The following is a 19,044-nucleotide window of genomic DNA, read 5'->3' as shown; positions in this document are numbered from 1 at the left end:
AGGTGCAATTTAGCATGGCCAATACACCTAACCTGCACATCTTTGGAGCGTGGGAGGAAACCCACGCAGACACGGGGAGAATGTGCAAACTCCACACAGATAGTGACCTGAGTTGGGAATTGAACCCAGGTACCTGGCACTGGGAGGCAACAGTGCTAACCATGATATTAATACTAGCAACACTAACATCCGTGAAGCCATTGCCACTTGCAAATGGATTGAGTCATTTGGCTTGGTGTTTTGCTGCACATTTCACCTGTTCCCTGGTTTCTAGGATCATAGAATCCCTACAATGCAGAAGAAAGCCATTCGGCCCATTGAGTCTATACCGACCACAATCCTACCCAGGCTCTATTCCTGAAATTCCACGCATTAACCTTGCTAACCCTCCTGATGCTAGGGTTAATTTATCATGGCCAATTAACCTAATCCGCATTTCTTTGGAGTGTGACAGGAAACCAGAGCACCCAGAGGAAACCCACGCAGACACGGGGAGAACGTGCAAACTCCACGCAGACAGTGACCCGAGGCTGGAATTGAACCTGGGACCCTGGCGCTGTGAGGCTGCAATGCTAACCAGTGTGCCACCGTGCCACCCATATATGAGTTCTAAGCTGTGAGTGGAGCTCTCAGTATTATGAGACTTTTATCCAAAGCTTTCACATAAATATATATCAGATTGCTGTTGCGTATGAGGCTGGAGAAGCACAGTCAGTTTAGCACAGGCAAGGAACATCACGAAAGCAAACCCTTTGCATACAGCCCACACACTGAGAACTGGAATCAAACATTGACCACGTCAAGACTGCATCAGCTGGCTCAGAAGGAGGAGGAAACAATGCAGTTTTTACACACAGTTAATTGTTTGGGCCATTTACCAATTAATGATTAACCAACGAATTTGGGAGGGGGAATTAGTGGAAACCAGTCAAAAACATCAGTCTCACTGCGTCAGATTCTGAGAAGTTCAGAAGACAATTTCCTTTCTTGGACAAAAAAATTGGCAAGTTGAAGAAGGGCCAAGGTTTCAATTTTCTGTTGTGTTGGAAGCAGGAACGATGGTTTTAGCGGTTCAGATTTGGCTTCTATTGGTTGGACTTGGCTCCCAATCATCCCTTCTTATTGTTTGTAATGCAAACGGAATTGTTTCTGTAAAGAGTAATTTATGACGGGGTTGCAATTGTGAAGGTCTAATGTTCCAAGGGGAAGGTTCTCAGAAAAGACATTTGATCCATTTTTTTTCCCCTTAGGATTTTCTTTAGAATGTATAAAATTCAGATAGCTTGAGCCTGGATCTAAACAGTTTGAAAGATAGGATTAAATTTCACTCATTTCTAGCTGCTAACTTGGTAAATTGCATCCGCTTACTCTGGCCCAGGAAGGGGCCCAATTCCATAGGGTGCAATAACCCAAACTGTAATGACTTCAATCAGGCCATTGAGGTTGGCCTCTTGGAGTATGAACTCCCTGATTAAGGATCCAATTGATGGGCCAATCAGAGTGTCTTTTCCTTGTTTTTATCCAGGAGTGTCAGTTCCTCTGGCACTCCCGGAGGTAGACTGCTGGCTGCGAGCACTCTGTGTACTGCTGTTGGAATTGTAAATAAAGGGGTTTTGGTGAATGGACTACTGCCTCCGAAGATTTATTATAAGAAGTGTCTCTTGGGGTTTTATGTTGAAGTCAATCATAACCAATCCACAAACTCCCTTTCAGTGAGGCCATTCTATCATCTCCAGTTTATCTGGTATTGTCTTTGCCACTGGGGCAATGGGGTGATGGTGGCATGGTGATAATATCATTGGCCTGGTAAGCCAAAGTTTGAAGCTAATGTTCTGCAGGCTCTGGTTCCAATCCTGCCATACCAGCTACTGAAATTTAAATTCAATTCATTAAACTGCCAATAGTAGTATTAATAATAAGAAGCCTTGCTATACCAGGCTGAAGTCCAACAGGTTTATTTGCAATCACGAGCTTTTGGAGCACTGCCCCTTCATCAGGTGAGTAGAGAGGTAGGTTCACAAGCACGGCATATATAGACAGAGACACAATTGCAAGATAATTATAGATTGGAATGGGAAGAATGGTTGAAATGCAAATCTTTACAGGTAATCAAGTCTTTACAGGTCATATAGACTTACAGAGATTTACAGCATGGAGACAGACCCTTCGGCTTAACTTGTCCATGGCATCCTTTTTTTAAAACCCCTAAGCTAGTCCCAGTTGCCCACATTTGGCCCATATCCCTCTATACCCATTGTACCCATGTAACTATCAAAATGCTTTTTAAAAGACAAAACTGTACCCGCCTCTACTACTACCTCTGGCAGCTCGTTCCAGACACTCACTACTCTCTGTGTGAAAAAATTGCCCCCTGGACTTTTTTGTATCTCTCCCCTCTCACTTTCAACCTCTGCCCTCTAGTTTTAGACTCCCCTCCCTTTGGGAAAAGATATTGACTATCTAGCTGATCTATGCCCCTCATTATTTTATAGACCACAAAAAGATCACCCCTCAGCCTCCTGAGTTCCAGACAGTCCCAGTCTGTTCAGCCTCTCCTTATAACTCGAACCATCAAGTCCCGGTAGCATCCTAGTAAATCTTTTCTGCACTCTTTTTAGTTTAATAATATCCTTTCTATAATAGGATGACCAGAACAGTACACAGTTTTCCAAGTGTGGCCCTACCAATGTCTTGTACAATGTCAACAAGAGGTACAGACAATGCGAGTGTAAAGACTCGCATTCTAATCATTCTTCACATTCCATTCTATAATTATCTTGTAATTGTGTCTTTGCCTAATATGCTGCATTTGTGAACCTACCTCTCCACTCACCTGATGAAGGAGCAGTGCTCCGAAAGTTTGTGATTTCAAATAAACCTGTTGGACTTTAACGTGGTGTGGTGAGACTTCTTACTGGGCCCACCCCAATCCGAAGCTGGCATCTCCACAGTAAAAAAATGACATTAAACTATTGTTGTTAAAAACCTACCTGGTCTGGTCCGGGAAGGAAATCTTCCGTCGTTACCCTGTCTGGCCTCCAGGTGACTCCAGACCCTCAGCAATGTGGTTGATGCTTAACTGACCTCTGAAATGGCCTGGTTACCCTCCCAAGTAACACAAGGGGCAAATAGGGATGGGCCACAAATGCTGGCCTTGCCAGCTATGCCCACATCCCATGAAAGAGTTTATTAGCGATGAGGAACAGCAGGGTATTGTCAATGTGGAGATGAGCAAACCGATGGGTTTTTTTTTAAGATGATTCCGCTGAAGGGCATTTATACACAACCTGATTCGGAATTGCTTCAGGTATTTATCGGGAATGCCGGCATCACTTCCATGCCAGCCAGATGTAGTGACGACAGCAGACTCCAGAAAGCCAAGTGTTTGAATGGAATCTAGAATGCACATCCATCTGAAGAAATTGCTGTTTCAGACTCTACATTTCACAAGAGCATGTAACAACAATACTCGATGTGTAAAGGTCTCATCTGTTTTTAATATTATCCCAGCATTTGCAACAAGCAGTAATTGGATTTATCAAATACTGGTGTTTGATTTACTGAGAAACCACATGTGGGCTACACTTCAGATTCATCAATGATGATTCAAGCTGCAGTCTTTTATATGGGAAAATCAAGGTTTCAATTGCTTGGAGCACTGTAAGAAGCATCACAGTGATTAACTCTACACGTAAGTCATTATCCAAAGGCATCCCTACTGTGCAAGGTATAAAAAGAGGCAATAACACAGTAATTGGCATCAGTTGCCAACTGAGAAATTCTCCATAATTACCAGCTGAAACAAGGGTGCACGGCGTGTAATGTTCCACTGTTATCTGTCTTCACAAAGTTTCTTTTAACCCCTTCGTTTTCTGTGCCCAGGCATTCTGTTAAAAGGGAGCTTTTTTTTTACCTTTCTCGCTGAAGGCATAGGAGTAAGTTTTGATTAATTTACCAGTTCTGCAGCTGGAGGAGGATCGAGTGCGCTGTTGGACTTAAAAGAGCCCTTGGATCTGCCAGCCTTCTCCAAACTTTTTTTCTCACTTGAGGAAAGAGAGTGTCCAGGAATGCAAATGTTCCCTAATGATGTGGCATGCCAGGCATTGGAACAATCTGATCCGGTGCAATCTTAGTCAACGTCTGGTGTCCCTGGGCAAACCAAGAATAAAGTTTTCAAATATTTTTGCAATATGAAGTTGCCCTTTAAAACTTGCCTCATTTTATTCATTCCCTCTAACAACTTACAACTGTTTTCACTCCCTCAACAGGAATATGTTCTTTTCCCGTAGGATGGCAAAGCTGATTTTAAAATAAGATCCATACAGCCTCATCTCATTAATGTTGGTTCAGTATCTGAGATAATTAGGTGTGATTATTCTCCAGCACTGTGTCTGACCTGAGATTAATCCAGGGTGCAAGTACAGATGGGAGGAACAGACAGAAACTGATTAGTTGAAAGAGGTGACTGAATAGCAGTGTGCATTCCCATACCAACATTCCCTGGATTTACAACACAAGAGTGTTTATACCTACAGGTCCCCACGTGCTCAGCTCTTGATCTTTGCTAAGTCTTAAGTGATGAATTTTCTACTCCAAATACCCTCACGCTTTAAGAGATTTAATCAACACAAGAGATTGACAAAAGCAACTTGCATTTAAATACAGCATTTAACGTTAAATAAAGTCCCGAGATGGTTCGCAGGTGCTACTAGACAGGAAAATAGACGCTGGGCCAGGAATGCCGAGTTAGAATGGTTTCTTGGTTCTTCAGGAATGTAGAGAAAAGTGCAAATGGGCTGAGAGTCTGGAAGAGTTAGGACTCAGTGCAAAAGCCTTGGTTATCTGAGTAGCAATCTTGCCTCTGATTCAGAAGGTTGAAATGTTATGACCCCAATAGTTACAACTGAATGGGAAGATCGCAGAATGGATGACTGGCTCAAAAGATTCTGATGTGAAGATGCCAGCGTTGGACTGGGATGGGCACAGTAAGAAGTCTCACAACACCAGGTTAAAGTCCAACAGGTTTATTTGGTAGCAAAAGCCACTAGCTTTCGGGGTTTGCCCCTTCGTCAGGTGAATGCTCATGAGCCACTCACCTGACGAAGGGGCAAACCCTGAAAGCTAGTGACATTAACTGCCAAATAAACCTGTTGGGCTTTAACCTGGTGTTGTGAGACTTCTTACTGTCAAAAGATCATAACAGCGTCATAGGACCACCAATTAGCTGTCAGCAATAATAAAAACATTTTTTAAATATGGAAAGCTTGACTATAACACATTACTCCTTTTCTCCCACTTATCTTCACAAATGTATGCAGACTTAAAGGATAACATGGGTTACAGAATATATCTTATGGTATAATCGTCTCACTAACCACAGTCCATTTCTGTCCACAGGCTGACTGTGGTCAGGCGCATTCTACGTTAAAGCCCCATGGCCAATGCCACTCACTCAATCTTCCATGGACTTATTCTCAAACTCCCCCAGATAGTTGTCGCATGATTGTTTCCAAATTGCGTTGTTAAAAAGACACATTTTAAAATCTTCTTTCAATCAGTGTGGGTTAGCACTGCTGCCTCACAGCTCCAGGCACAGGGGTTCAATTCCAGGCTTGGGTCACTGCCTGTGTGGAGCCTGCACGTTCTCCCTGTGTCTGCATGGGTTTCCTCCAGTTTCCTCCCACAGTGTAAAATTTGTGGGCGTTAGGTTGATTGGCCACGCTAAATTGCCCATTAGTGTCCTGGGATTAGGGAGGTGAGTATGTGGAGTTGCAGGAATGGTGCCAGGATGGAATTGTTATAAGAACATAAGAACATAAGAAATAGGAGCAGGAGTAGGCCATCTAGCCCTTCGAGCCTGCCCCGCCATTCAATAAGATCATGGCTGATCTGTTGTGGCTCAGTTCCACTTTCCCGCCCTCTCCCCATAACCCTTAATCCCCTCTCTTATCAAGAACCCATCAACCCGCTTCTTAAAAATATTTAGCGAGGCAGCCTCCACCACTTCAACGGGCAGAGAATTCCAGAGATTCACCACCCTTTGAGTGAAGAAGTTCCTCCTCAACTCCGTTCTAAACCGCCTCCCCTTTATCTTGAGGCTGTGCCCCCTAGTCCTACTGTCTTTTTTGAGCAGGAAGAGTCTCTCCACCTCTATCCTATCCATCCCATTCATCATCTTATACGTCTCAATGAGATATCAGTGCAAACTTGACGGGCCAAATGGCACTATGATTCAATGGGTTCCATTAACTCTCCTTTGAAATAAGTGTAATGCTCAGTTGTTTTAACAAGGTACTCATTCCCAACAGTAGACTATTATTTCCAAAAGCTGGAAATGAAGACACCAAACGTATCATTGTTTCCAATTGTAGGGTTTTCTCTAGCCAATTCTACTCATGACTGGACTTCCAGCTCTATCTTTAGCTTCAGCGACTGGTACCCTGTGCCAATGGTGGACCCTCTTAACTTCAAACTTCCTGGAAATGTTTAGTTTCTGGAACTAACTGTCCTTTAGCTTCTCTGGAGAAGGCTTTCATTCACGTCGCTCCACTCTATGGTTTTCCTGCTTCCAGTTGATCGAGAGCTGTGAATTCTCTAGTTTCTGAGCTCTGATCCAGGATTCAAAAGATCTTCTCTCTAAAAGTGGCCCCTGGTTGCCAAGCAACAGCTCATTTTTTCTTCAATCTTGTAACTACTTTACATGTCAGAAACTCTCTCAGCACAATAGAAACACATTTTGAACTGAAATCAAAAACCCTCATTCAAACAAATACCTTTGTTTAACATGACTCTAACTAGAGTTGTACCATTTCCTGCACAAAACCACAAAATTAAGTTCACTTAAATCTATATCTTATTTCTAATGTTTAACAATAAGTCATGGATGCAGCCTCATCCATCACACAAACCAGCCTCCCATGCATTGACTCTGTCTACACTTCCCACTGCCTCGGAAAAGCAGCCAGCATAATTAAGGACCCCATGCACTCCGGACATTCTCTTTTCCCCCTTCTTCCATTGGGAAAAAGATACAAAAGTCTGAGGTCACAAATCAACCGACTCAAGAACAGCTTCTTCCCTGCTGCTGTCAGACTTTTGAATGGACCTACCTTGTATTAAGTTGATCTTTCTCTACAACCTAGCTATGACTGTAACACTACATTCCGCACCTTCTCCTTTCCTTCTCTGTGAATGATATGCTTTGTCTGTATAGCACACAGGAAACAGTACTTTTCACTGTATATTAATACACGTGACAATAATAAATCAAATTAAATCAAAAATACAAATGTAGATCACTTCAACCTACCTCTGTTTTCTGTGAGAAGTTTCAGAAACTCCAGCAACTGGAGAATGAAAGTCTGGGCTGACACTCCTGTACAGAGGGAGTACTGCCCTCTCTCATGAGGTGCTTTTAGATAAGATGTGAAACTGAAGCCCTGTCCAGCCTCTTGGGAGGATGTGAAAGATCCCAGGGTGCTAGTTAGAAAAACAGGGAATTATCCCCAGTGTCCTAGCCAATATTTATTTCTCAATCAATACCACAAAACCAAATGATCAGCTCATTATTGCGCTGCTCTTTGCGGAATCTTGCTGTGCACAAAATAGCTGCTGCATTTCCGTCATTACAACAGTGAAGGTGCTTGAAGAAGTTTTCCATTGGCTGAGAAGTACTCTAGTGTTGATTTCTTAAAAGATGCTACAAAAAGGTGAGTCGTTCTTTAGTAAAAAGTTAAAGTTGCCATCATCCCAGATGACCCTTTGAAGGGGAGAGCTGATTGGTGGTGATTTCACCTGAGGGTCACCACACCTCAGGTGAGGGGCCAAGGTTGAGAAGGCGCGGCCTTCATTAATAACCTCAGCCGGTACGGGAATTGAACCCGCGATGCTGGTGTCACTCTGTATCACTAACCAGCCGCTCAGCCAATGAGCTAAACTGACCCATCCTCAATGATTGTGATGAACTAGTAGAAGAGGATCGGAAGCAGAAAGGAAGAGGGCAACATGGTGGTATGTTGGTTAGCATTGCTGCCTCATATGGTGCCAGGGTCACAGGTTCAATTCCCGGCTTCAGGTCACTGTCTGTGTGAAGTTTGCACATTCTCCCCATGTCTGCTTGGGTTTCCTCCAGGTGCTCCAGTTTTTTCCCACAATCTGAAGGATGTGCGGGTTAGGTGGGTTGGCCGTGCTAATTTGCCTCTTGGTGTCAGGGCAATTAGCAGTGTAAATGTGTGGGGATAGGAGTCTGGGTGGGATTGTTGTCAGTGCAGTCTCGATGGGTAGAAAGGCCACCTTCTGTACTGTAGGAGTTCTATGATCCTAAGAAACCAGACTAGAAAACTTGCTGAGAAACACAACTACTTGTAAAATTGCCTGATCCGATGATGAGTTCTGTTTTATTTTGGTCATCCAATGGCACTGTTCAAAATTTATCTCTATTTTCTCCGTCAATGTGAGAACATCATGAATCCCAAAGCTTTATCCATTCCAGTCACTGTGATGTGCCAATCTACAGCCTGCTTATTTTTACCAGCCCCAGTGTACTTAGCCCAAACAAAGCAAAATGATAATTACCCTATCATTGCACTTAAACTCTTAAACATCATGCCTGAGGGCAAAAAAATACTTTGGAATTTTATGCCTGGAATTTCCTTGGCGATTCTCCCAAACGATTGGTGTAACTTCAGCAGAAAATTGAAAATTGTTCTGAACGCTATTTAAGCAGGTGCCCAAGGTTTCAGCAAACCATTTACTGAAATTACACCAATCACTAAATTATATCTCCACAGGAAATTCCTGACATTATTACCCAACTGCGCTTACACTATTGTGAAGTATAATGGGGGAGGGTCCCGTTGCAATATTGGAGTGTTTTTTTTTATAGATTTCTGGGACGTGGGCTGGCCTGTATTTATTGCCCGTGGGCAGTTGAGAGTCAACCATATTGTATGGCTCTGGAGTCATATGTAGGCCAGACTAGATAATGATGGCAGATTTCCTTCCCTAAAGGACTTTAATGAACCAGATGGGTTTTTCTGACAATGGTTTCACAGTAATCAGTAGATTCTTAATTCCAGATATTTTTAAATTGAATTTAAATTCCACCATCTGCCGTGGCAGGATTCGAACCCAGGTCCCCAGAACATTAGCTGAGTTTCTAGGTTAATAGTCGAGTGATAATACCACTAGGCCATTGCCTTCCCCCAGTGTTGGTTAGTCGCAATGTAGGGTACCTTATTCCTGAGACACACAGATCAGGGCCTTCGTGACACTGACTGGGTTCAGAGAGGAGCAATCCAAGCTAAAACCACCAATGGATTGGTTCTCAGAAAGAAACCTGCTCAAGTTACAGCTGCTAATTATTATTCAGTGGCCCCATGAGATAGTGTGATGGCCCAATGGAAGCTTGAGAAACACCACCTTGTCTCTCAACTTGGATTTTTACAGCCTTCAACACTGGCTTCAGATATTTCAGGTCACAGCCACCACTCCCATTTGATTGGACAGGAAGAGTGATTCTGCTGTTGCCATTTACACCTCCTTTAGATCCTGCCATTCACACCTCTGGAACAAACAGGGTGGCAAAGTGGCACAATGGTTAGTACTGCTGCCTCACAGCACCAGGAATCCGGGTTCAATATTGGCCAAGAAGTCAATAATAATTCCATCGTCCTTCAAAATGGTGGCCCTTTGTGTTGGGTCACTGTCTGTGCGGAGTCCGCATGTTCTCCCCGAGTCTGTGTGGGTTTCCTCCCAGTGCTCTGGTTTCCTCCCACAGCCCAAAGCTGTGCAGGTTAGGTAGATTGGCCGTGCTAAATTGCTCCTTAATGTCCCAAATTGTGTCAGTTAGATGTATTAGCTGTGCGAATATGTGGAGTTACAGGGATGGGATGGGAGAGAGGGTGTGGCTCAGAGAGTCAGGGACACTCAAAGGGCTGAATGGCCTCTTCTACACTGTAGGGATTCTTTAATTCTGTGATTCTATGAACAAAAGCAAAAAGTCACTTGTAGAATTGTTGTACGGGCCCCCCCGAATAGTACCTACGTGGTAGGGTGGAGAATAAAGAGTTTTTAGTGCGAACCTGAGTTTTCAGAGAGTAGATCTCTGAAGACCAGCCTGGAGGGTACTGTAACTGTCGCGTCTGGAGGAGTCAATATACAAAACACATCTAGAGTCGAATAATCAGGCTTCTAATGAGATGCCTTTGCTACATTTTGTCCAGCGTATTCAACAAATCAAAGGCAAGACAAGCCCCCAAATCAGATGCAAATGATAGAATGTAAAACCAGATAAAAATACAAATACTGTGCATCTGCAATTTTACACTTCCAAAGACATAAACTATATTTGTGTTTGCATAAATGAATAATACATTAAGACCATTATGCTTTAATTAGAGCGTCTGTAATGGGGCATACACATTTCTCATATTACTCACATTCATCCTCGTTACTTCCCTGTCACTTCAATTCTTCTTCTCTTGGTTTATATTCTCTTCTGGAATCTGTAGCCTTTTTTCCTATTTCTATATCCTTTTCACTTTAGTATACCTCCTTTAAAGAAACTTATTAATAACCCAGGCAGCCGTGTGTGTCAGTCACAGAGTAGCTTATAGGTTGGTCCCGTTGTGTTGTTACACTGATGTAAAGGCAGCACTCACTCTTAGGGGATTGGATAAACACGCTGTGGGTTTATTTATTGAGACTAAGCACATGAGAACATTTATACAAGGGTAGAAAGGTTGGAGACGTCAGTAGCAGAGCTGTGTGTTTGTACTCTGCTCAAAAGCAAAAGTGAAACTAGGATTGGACCACACGACAAACATCCCTTCTAATGATGTTGCTATGCCTTAAAAACATATTGCAACATCCCCCCTTTCTTTTTAAAGATACTTTAACTCCCTTCTAAGGAATATAACTGTTAACAGTACATGTTTAAGTATAATTGTGCAAGTGTATATGACCCAACAAATAACACACACATCTTTGGAGTGTGGGAGGAAACCAGAGCAGCTGGAGGAAACCCACCCAGACACGGCTGAACGAGCAGACACCGCACAGATAGTGATCCAAGCTGGGAATCGAACCTGGATCTCTGGCACTATGAAGCAGCAATGCTAACCACAATGCCACCATGCTGCCCTGCTTCCTATAGTTTGATACTGGCTTGGCTCAGGATTATAGGGCAACATTTCTGTCTGCTAGATTTTGGAGATGAATAGTAATGTTCTTCAAGCATAATACCCCTTGACAAAGTTAGTGACAATAAAAGATAACTGGAAAAGCCACAGCCCTCACACGCTGCCTGACAGGACCTGTCATCTCTCAGGTCCTTTAATGTGGTACTAAATGCATATTACTAAATTTTATTAAATGCATATTACTTTCCCCTGGCCAATTCAGTTTCAAGTTTACAAATAGTTCTGCCTCAAATGGATTGACAAGTGTGTTTTTAAGCCTTTTCCTTTCAGGAAGAGAAAGGAAGAGGCTTAAAAACACACCTGTCAATCCGTAGCATAAACACATGAGGACGGCCTCAACCGGGATCTTGGGTTCACGTCATACTATCTGTAACCCTCATGACTTGTCTCCGCTTGCAAAATCTCACTAACTGTCCTGGCTTGAGACAATTCACACCTCCTGCATTAACCCTCTCTCCACTCGCATTATCTGTACCTGTAAAGATCTGATTACCTGCTAAGACTCACATTTTAACCCATTATCTTGTAAATGGAGTCTGTGTCTATATATGCCTTGTTTGTGAACCCAACTCTCCATCACCTAATGAGGGACAAGCACTCCAAAAGCTTGTGCAAACAAATAAACCTGTTGGACTTTAACCTGGGGTTGTGAGACTACTTACTGTGCCCACCCCAGTCCAACGCCGGCATTTCCACATCTTCCTGAAAGAACTGCAAGAAATGTCGCACGTTACTGAGTCCCCATCTGTATTTACTGTGGTGTTAAATCCTAAATATTGTCCCAGTTTTGTTGATGGAGAACTGAAAGGTAAACGGCCCTGGCTTTGACTGTTTTTCGCAATGTAAGACACTACTCCCTCGTGGAATCGATTTCCATGCAGACAGGGACTTGTAAAATCCACATTTTAATCAGCAGGTTCTCTCTTCTGTCACTGCAGGCTTCAATACATTAACAGAAAAAAGTGTCTTTGTTAAGTGCACTCGATTTAAATAAGAGAATACATTTCAAAGACGTTTTACAACTGTGCGGATCTCCAGGAGTTTATCAGGTGGTTCCTGGAGAGCCACCAGCCTTGCTGCATGGAATGTAAATCCCATTGCAGAGGGTCACATGTTGGTTAACTTCCTGATATTAAAGTTACATGACAGAAAAGCAAACCCAGGTTCCTTTCTAAAAACGACATTAGCCAAAGCAGCACAACATGGATTAAAAAGTATTGGAACAAGAGCTTGAACTCTTGTCCACACTCCAGCACTCTCCACACCAGCACAATGGGCTGGTTAACACCATATTAAAGGGCTTGAAGGATGGAAAGGATACAGGTCCAGTCATGCAGCACGTGAGGACCGGAGGAAGGTGATTTCTCCAGGTACATTTCATTCCTGACAAACTCGTAACTCATTTCCCAAGAAGTGTTATGATTGGCAGAGGATCAAGCTAAGCTTTGGGTTTTGAACAAGCGCAGATCAAATAAACCAGTTTGCAAATCTTCAATTCTTGGCCTGGTTAATTGCTCATACAACAACTCCCAACAAAAATCAGAACCCCGGCTGGAAACACTTGTGGGGCTGGAGAATGCGGTGAGTCAGCCCGCTCACTGCCTTCTCTTCACTTACTCACATTTCACTCCAGCTATCGAGATCCCACATGAGAAGTGGCAAGGTGACCAATTCATGTCAAACCCCCAATGATTTGATTTGATTTGATTGATTATTGTCACATGTATTAACATACAGTGAAAAATACTGTTTCTTGTGCACTATACCATTCATAGAGAAGGAAACAAGAGTGCTGAATGTAGTTTATACTCATAGCTATGGTGTAGAGAAAGATCAACTAAGGTAAGTCCATTCAAAAATCTAATGGCAGCAGCAGGGAAGAAGCTGTTCTTGAGTCCAATGGTATGTGACCTCAGACTTTTGTATTCTTTTCCCGACAGAAAAAGCTAACAGAATCCTCTGTGGACATCTCTTCATCTACATCAACAACACCCAACTTGTATTTAGGTAGAGCCTTTAGTGAAATCAAACATCCCAAGATGCTTCACTGGGACACTGAGCAATTGAGAGATTGGGGTAGATAGCCAGAAGCTTGGTCAAAGACCCTTGTCAGACCCCATTCAGAGTACTGTGCACAGTTCTGGTCGCCTCACTACAGGAAGGATGTGGAAGCTATTGAGAGGGTGCAGAGGAGATTTACAAGGATGTTGCCTGGATTGGGAGACATGCCTTATGAAGATAGGTTGAGGGAGCTGGGGCTCTTCTCCCTGGAGAGACGAAGGTTGAGAGGTGACCTGATAGAGGTTTATAAAATGTTGAGTGGAATAGATAGGGTGGATTCTCGGAGGCTATTTTCCAGGGCTGAAATGGTCGCTACGAGAGGACACACGTTTAAGGTGCTGGGAAGCAAGTACAGAGGAGATGTTAGGGGAAAATATTTCACTCAGAGGGTGGTGAGTGAGTGGAATCGGCTGCCATCGGTGGTGGTAGAGGCGAACTCGCTGGGGTCTTTTAAGAGACTTCTGGATGAGTATATGGGATCTAATGGGATTGGGAATTACAGATAGTTCTATGGCCTGGTAGGTATGGATATGATCAGTGCAACTTGTGGGCCGAAGGGCCTGTTTGTGCTGTAGTGTTCTATGTTCTAAGTAAAGAGATAGGTTTTAAGGAGCATCTTAAGGGAGGAGACCAAGGTGAAGAGTTGAAGAGGTTTAGACCATAAGATATAGGAGTAGAAGTATGTCATTTGGCCCATTGTGTCTTCTTTGCCATTCAATCATGGCTGATATGATTCTCATCTCCATTCTCCTGCCTTCTCCCTAAAAAACTTGATCCCCTTATTGATCAAGAACCTATCTATCTCTGTCTTAAAGACACCTAATGACCCGACATCCACAAACCTCTGTGGTTGCACTTCATTGCAGTGTTAAGATAAGTTTACTTGTGAAACTAATAAATAAACTTTATCTTTATATGTAGATTCATGTTCATTTGATCAGGTTCCACTTTACTTGGTTTAACTGTTGAGCAACAACAATTATTCAACACACGTTGCAATCATTTCAAAGTTCGTTCAGCTGAGAGGACTGAAAGTTAGATGAATAATCCAGAGTAAATCTGCTAACATCGACACTGTCATTCCATGTCGCGTTTTAACAGTGTACGTAAGCTTTACTCCTTCCCCACCATTCTGACCAGTTAGCTTCAGTACCACAGATTTGTAATGTCAAAACTAAAGACCGCAGTTAGGGGCAGCAATATTTAACATTTTCACTTAGCATCAACAGTAAGAATCTCAGAATTCTACAAAATTGCAGAAAATAGATGTGATATTAGTGAACTTTTAACAGTTTTTTTTTTAATCATGATCTCTGCAGCTCTCACAGTCACTATGTCTCATGTTCACAACCTTAAATGATGTCATTAGTGGGAGGAGAAAAAAATTGTGTGCAGGCCAGGTGACCAGAGTTGTTTTCAGTTTCAGTTTGGAGCCGCAAGTTGGTGTTGGGTTTTAGAAGGGGCAGCAAGCTAAAAGAAGTGTTTTCCCTCTCTCCCTGTTGTTTTGAAAGTTCTGTTGGTTTTCCTGAAGGGTGAAAATCTGCTGTTGTTGGGGCTGGGCCAGAGTCTGTCTGGTGTTTTGGGAAACTGTCTTGTCTTTAAACTGTTCTGAGCCCCAGGAGCATTGGACTGCAGAATTTAACTAATGGCCTCAATCTTAGGACCACATGAGTGTTAGTCTGTGCTGTGTTAAACTTGTGAAAAGTGTTTTTTTGTTGTCTATGGGTTTTGGTTTTAATTGGAACACATTAGAGATATTCATTAAGAGTTATACATTATAGTGGTTGTTTTGTTTGTTGTTTGTAATTGATACAAGAAGTTCTTGCTAATTTTCTGACGATACATGTTAACTATATTCTTAAATAATCTTTGTTTCAGAAAAGCTCCCTAGTGGGTCATTTGAATCTCACCTGAAGTGGAATATCTAATACATCTCCTAGCCAAATCTAAAATGCAAAACTTATGATTCAGGAAGACTTCATAAAACACTTTGGAATTCCTAACAATTAATTGTGAATAAATGATTTCATTTTTATCAGGTTAATCTAGAAGATAAAAGATTCACATTGTTCATTTTCCTTCACATTTTTGAGTTGTTTATATTAGACATTTTCAGCGCCTTGGTCAGACCTCACTTAGATGATGGTACAGAATTTTGCTTTTGCAGTGAAATGTTCTGTTTCGTTACTTGTCCCGTTCCAGCTCCTTCTGTTTTGCACCTTCATCTCTTTCGTCATTTTCTCTCTCCACCCCATCAGGGACCTTCCCTTTCCCTCTTCTCTCCTTGCTTCTGCCACTCTCTTTCCCAGTCTCTATACCTACTTAAAACATGGCCAGGATTTTCCAGTCCTACTGATGTCCATGATGTTTGTCCATCCTGTTGCCAGACAAACACCAGAGGGGAATAGCTGGGGGTGGGGGGGGGGGGGGGCGGTGGCGGGGGGTTGTGGAGTGGGGGGAAGGGGGGGTTGGCAGCTGGGGGTAGCCATCTTCAGAGGGACCTTGAAGGGTCAGAAAATCCCGCCCTGGGCTACATTTCTATTTTTAAAGCTTTTTAATTAATGTCACAAGTAAGGCTTACATTAACACTGCAATGAAGTTACTGTGAAAATCCCCTAGTCGCCACACTCCGGCACCTGTTCGGGTACACTGAGGGAGAATTTAGTACAGCCAATGCACCCTAACCAGCACGTCTTTCAGACTGTGGGAGGAAACCGGAGCACCCGGAGGAAACCCACGCAGACATGGGGAGAATGTGCAAACTCCATACAGACTGGAACCCAGGTTCCTGGCGCTGTGAGACAGCCCTGCTAACCACTGTGCCACCGTGCTGCCCAACTTTTTTCCAATTCTGATGAATGATCATTGGCTGGAACCGTTAACTCTTTTTCCCTCCCCGCAGATGCTGCCTGACCTGCTGAGTATTTTCAACATTTCTAGTTTTCCGGCACACCCAGTATTTGAAAGAAGGGGTGAAGACTGGAGAAAGGGAAGGGTAGTTAGTAACCTGTCTGTAACGGAGCAAATCCTCTTGACGCCAGCGATGGGGAGGGTACGAGTCTCCAAGGGGATTCTGTTAGCTTTGGTTCCCAGGGTGGATCAGTTCCACCACCCGTTAAAGCAGGAAGTGGATGGGGGGGCAACTATTTACCGCTGGAAGTCATCACTAAAAGTTGTCATCCTCTTGAAGGGGAAAAGGATGGGCAAGATGCTAGTTACGATATGGCCTTTCTTCAGCTTGTTCTTTGTGTGTGGAGAGACTGTGTACTGTCGAGCTGGGGACTGCAATCCCATAGATCACTGTCATATTTTGACTAGTGAACACAAGCAATCAACTAGTAAAAGTCCAGCAGTGAGTAAAAGCTATTGAGGATACTAAAGTCTGTGAGAGAATCAATGGTTCCTGTCATTCTGCCATAAAGAAAATGAGGTAGTTGTCCTTGACCTGTTTGCTGTGTCAATTCAGCACCGAAAATATTTGACAGTTCACTTAACGATTGTGGCAGTTGCATTTCCCCCTACCTCGTTAGTGTGTAATAAGTGTAATGCATCTGGGAGCTGCTGCAAGCTCAGTGCTGTCGGAGCCGCGCAGAACACCACTGCAGAGAAATAGCTGCCCAATCTCAGCATTGACCAGCCGCTTCCGCCTGCAACTTAATGAAGGGTTTGCACAGTGTAAGGAAAACACAGGTTATCCCTCTAACCGCGGAACTCAAAGCCAAGAGGCACGTTTGGTGTCTGCTTTGTAAAGTCAAGAGCCTTCCTTTCTAGCTGCAATCACGGAACACTACAGCAAAGAAGGAGGCCGTTCAGCCCATCTGTGCCAGCCTTGGGGGAGAATCATAGAATCCCTGCAGTGCAGGAGAAGGCCAATCAGCCCATCGAGTCTGCAGCGATCCCCCGACAGAGCATCTTACCCTGGCCCTATCCATGTAACCTCATATATTTACCTTGCTAATCCACCTGACACTAAGGGGCAATTTAGCATGGCCAATCCCCCTAACCCACACATGTTTGGACACTAAGAGTCTGATTTTACCTTCAAGTTGCGCTCGTTTTCGGGTGCGAAAACTTGGTAAGTTTGAGCTTGAAGCGAGTAAGTGCAATCCATACCCAGCTCCATGTCCGTTCCCCCTTTACCAAGGGCTGAAAGTGGCCGCCATTGGGACCACGCCTGAACCAGGCGTGACATCAATTTAAATACATTTGCATACAATTAAATTGACTTAATGGGCTGCACACCCAACCTTACCAGCAACTTCCCCCTTTACCACCACGTTCACCCATCCAGAATCGGTGCCAAACAGACATGGTCCGCAAAGGTCCGCTTTGGGTGCACGAGCTTCAGATTTCCGAGCTTCCGGCAGCTCTCTGACTCAGATTGGTGGTGGTGGGTAGGGTTGGGGGGTGGAGGGGAGGGAGGAGGAGGCAGGTCAGATGGCCCTCTGGTGAGGGAAGCGGGAGGGGGGTGCAGGGGGAGTCCGCTGCCACTCTGCACGCGATTGATGGGGACAAAGGGGGGGGGTCTGCTGCCACTCTGTATGTGATTGGTGGGGGTTTGGAAGGGGGAGTCTGCTGCCACTCCACGTGTGTTCTGTTGGGGGTGGAAGAGTGGCAGGCATCCGTGATCAGTCTGGGTAGTGGGGGCTGGGGGGTTAAGGAGGTCAGTAATATTGTGGGGGTATTATCCGCCCAGGAGTGATGTGGCAGGGGAGCAGTTTTCTATTTCTTTCCTGCGCATGAGCAGTTGGAGGTGCTGATCAGAGCTGCTGGGTTTCGGGTGCGAGAAGCCCAAGGCTTGTGCAGTATGATTCAGAATCGCTGACATTTTTTCGGGCAGAGTGCCTTTGGGGGGCGCCAGTGAATGGGTCTAAAACTCGGATCTGAAACACTCCCAGTTTCAAGTCCGTCCAGCACTTAGAATCAAAATGGTTAAATAGGGCCCACAGGGGCAATTTGGCAATGGCCAATCCCCCTATCCTATACATCTTGGGACACTAAGGGGCAGTTTAGCAAATCCACTTAATATGCACATCTTTAGAGGGAGGAAACCAGAGCAAAATTAGAATTCTACTGAAAAGCCAATGAACATCAAATAATAAACATTGCGCACTTTCTTATCCTGCCGGATGCTTCATTTTTAAGTGAATATTTATTTAAAGTAATGCCTTTTTAAAAAAATAGATAAATGAGCGCCTGGATCTTGTTTTGTTGCTGCTTTTCTGCAACATACTTCATTATCCTATAAATTGAGAATAGGACAGAGCCTTATCCCTGGTTCCACTAACGCCACTTTATGAAGTACATAGAACATAGAAAAACTACAGCACAAACAGGCCCTTCAGCCCACAAGTTGCGCCAATGATATCCATACCTACTGGGTTTACCTGTAACCCTTAATTCTATTAAGAACATAAGAACATAAGAAATAGGAGCAGGAGTAGGCCATCTAGCCCCTCGAGCCTGCCCCGCCATTCAGTAAGATTATGGCTGATCTGAAGTGGATCAGTTCCACTTTCCCACTTTCTCCCCATAACCCTTAATTCCCTTGTCTATCAGAAACCGATCTACCTGTGACTTAAATATATTTAGCGAGGCAGCCTCCACCACTTCAACGGGCAGAGAATTCCAGAGATTCACCACCCTTTGAGTGAAGAAGTTCCTCCTCAACTCCGTTCTAAACTGCCCCCCTCCCCTTATTTTGAGTCTGTGCCTTCTAGTTCTGTTTTCCTTTCTAAGCGGGAAGAATCTCTCTACCTCTACCCTATCCAGCCCCTTCGTT

This window comes from Carcharhinus amblyrhynchos, chromosome 12 (assembly GCF_965287045.1).
Source record: "Carcharhinus amblyrhynchos chromosome 12, sCarAmb.v2.hapA, whole genome shotgun sequence".
In the NCBI taxonomy this organism is placed as follows: domain Eukaryota; kingdom Metazoa; phylum Chordata; class Chondrichthyes; order Carcharhiniformes; family Carcharhinidae; genus Carcharhinus; species Carcharhinus amblyrhynchos.
The sequence above is the reverse complement of the archived record's forward strand: the minus strand, read 5'-3'. Positions refer to the sequence as shown.